The sequence below is a fragment of the Arachis duranensis genome, chromosome 4 (genome assembly GCF_000817695.3).
Source record: "Arachis duranensis cultivar V14167 chromosome 4, aradu.V14167.gnm2.J7QH, whole genome shotgun sequence".
NCBI lineage: Eukaryota > Viridiplantae > Streptophyta > Magnoliopsida > Fabales > Fabaceae > Arachis > Arachis duranensis.
The window spans coordinates 48,368,881-48,371,609 of record NC_029775.3 but is presented as its reverse complement, the minus strand read 5'-3'; positions in this window follow the sequence as shown (position 1 = coordinate 48,371,609).

The following is a 2,729-nucleotide window of genomic DNA, read 5'->3' as shown; positions in this document are numbered from 1 at the left end:
TGACATGTAATCCTTCCAACACTTTGATTTGGAAATACATGTGGTATAATCAGTTACCATACTTCATCTCTTCCCATGAGAAATTAAATCAAGGAATTGGGCAATTATTCAAGCTTAGAGAGATTGGGTTGCCAAGGAATTGGGATCCAATCACCTAAGATTGCCAAGGAGATCAATGAATGCATTGATTGAGGAAGAGATGAGAATGAACTTGATCCGGAGAATGCAGCATCTCCTAAGCCCAATGAATCCCCCATTTCTGATCTTACCGATTCTCTTTACTTTCTGCCATTTATCTTTATGCTTATCTCCACAAATCCCCATTTAAGATTCTGTAATTTACTTTCCCGTCATTTAATTTCTGCAATTCTCAACTCAATTTTTGTTTAGCCCAACTAGCACATCTTTCCAACTAAAGTTGCTTGACCAATCAATCCCTGTGGGATTCGATTTCAGTCAATTGTGAGTTTTTACTTGATGACAATTCGATATACTTGCCGAAGGGAAATTTGTTGAGAGACAAGTTTTCGTCCATCAGATGCTGACGTGCCACGCCTTCGTCGCCAAGTGGCACGCCCATTCATTTGTTGGTTCCTCAAGCTTAGCGTGCCACACCTGACTCTTCAAGTGGCACGCCCAAGTGACTTTTGAAGCTGGCGTGCCACCCCTTTGACATAAAGTGGCACGCCTTATAGTAAGTGATGGGCTAGGCGTGCCACGCCAATCTAAATTCTTGAGAACCCCTCTGGACTTCAGCACTGGCGTGCCACGCTAGTGTACTATTTTGTGGCGTTTGCTCCAAGTGGCATGCCCGTTTCACACTCCCAGCTTATTTTGTTGTTTTCTTCCCATTTTTTATTTCTTTTTCACCTAAAATTCAGCACAACCTCATTTCAAAGCAATGTACTATACTATTCATCAAATATTGCATGAATCGCACTGATCAAATGAGATTATGCTCTTTTGTGGTTCTTTTTATGCAAGAAAGAAGGGTAGATGATGCAAGTCATCACAATACCAAACTTAAGCTTTGCTTGTCCCAAGCAAATCAGTGTGAGTAGTTTCTATAAGAATTGAGATTGGACCTTGAGTGGATACAGACATAACTAAGGATAGAACTAAATGTTTGACACATGCATGCATATTTTGGTTTAGATGTCATATAGAGCTTCCAAATCCTTGAGAGTTCTTTCAAATATAAGCTTCAGGGGTCCTTTTTATTGATTGTCACCTTGAAGTAGTAAGAGTCATTTCATTTTCTTCTTTGGTTGTTCTTTCTCTTCTGTTTATTGACCACGACTCTAAGTGTTTTGTCTCAAGACAACCCTTTAGTTAGGCTTTCAATTAGCACTCCCAAACCAGTTGGCTTTAGGGTACTAGGTGTTGAAACACCCCTAAGACACCTCTATGTTACGGGAGTTCTATGCTAATTGGTGGACGAAATTGTGATAAAAGAGTTCCAGGCACTGTTAGAGAAGCTCACAACTCCGTTCAACTTAACCAGCAAGTGTACTGGGTCATCCAAGTAATACCTTACGTGAGTAAGGGTCGATCCCCCAGAGATTGTTGGTATGAAGCAAGCTATGGTCATCTTGTAAATCTCAGTTAAGTGGATTCATAGGGTCAAATGTAATTGGATTAAATATTTAAAAGATAAATAAAATAAAGGGATAGAAATACTTATGTAAATCAATAGTGGGAATTTCAGATAGGCGTATGGAGATGCTGTGCTCCTCTCGAATCTATACTTTTTTTATTACATTCATCCAATCCTTCTTACTCCTTTCCATGGCAAGCTGTATGTAGGGCATCACCATCATCAATGGGAGGAGTTTGAAGCTCGTCACAGTCATTCAATACCGGAATCCTACTCGGAATACCACAGACAAGGTTAGACTTTCCGGATTCCCGGGATCCTACTCGGAATACCACATACAAGGTTAGACTTTCCGGATCCGCATGAATGCCGCCATCTATCTAGCTTATACCACGAAGATTCTGTTGGGGAATCTAAGAGATATGCGCCCGGCCTAGAGTAGAACGGAAGTGGTTGTCAGTCATGCACGTTCATAGGTGAGAATGATGACGAGTGTCACGGATCATCACATTCATCAAAGTGTTGTGCAACATATATCTTGGAATAAGAATAAAAGAGAATTGAATAGAAAGTACTAGTAATTGTATTGAAACTTGAGGTACAGCAGAGCTCCACACCCTTAATCTATGGTGTGCAGAAACTCCACTGTTGAAAATACATAAGTGAAAGGTTCAGGCATGGCCGGATGGCCAGCCCCCTGAATGATCAAAAGATTGAATGATCAAAGACTAGAACAGTCAAAGATTAAACTGTCAAAAGATGTCTAATACAATAGTAACTTATCCTATTTATACTAGACTAACTACTAGGGTTTACATGAGTAAGTAATTGATGCATAAATCCACTTCCGGGGCCCACTTGGTGTATGCTTGGGCTGAGCTTGATCTATCCACGAGCTGAGGCTTCTCTTGGAGTTGAACTCCAAGTTATAACGTGTTTTGGGCGTTCAACTCCGGATCATGACGTGTTTCTGGCGTTTAACTCCAGACAGCAGCATGTACTTGGCGTTCAACGCCAATTTACGTTGTCAGTTTCCGAATAAAGTATAAACTATTGTATATTGCTGGAAATCTCTGGATGTCTACTTTCCAACGCCGTTGAGAGCGCGCCATTTGGAGTTCTGTAGCTCTAG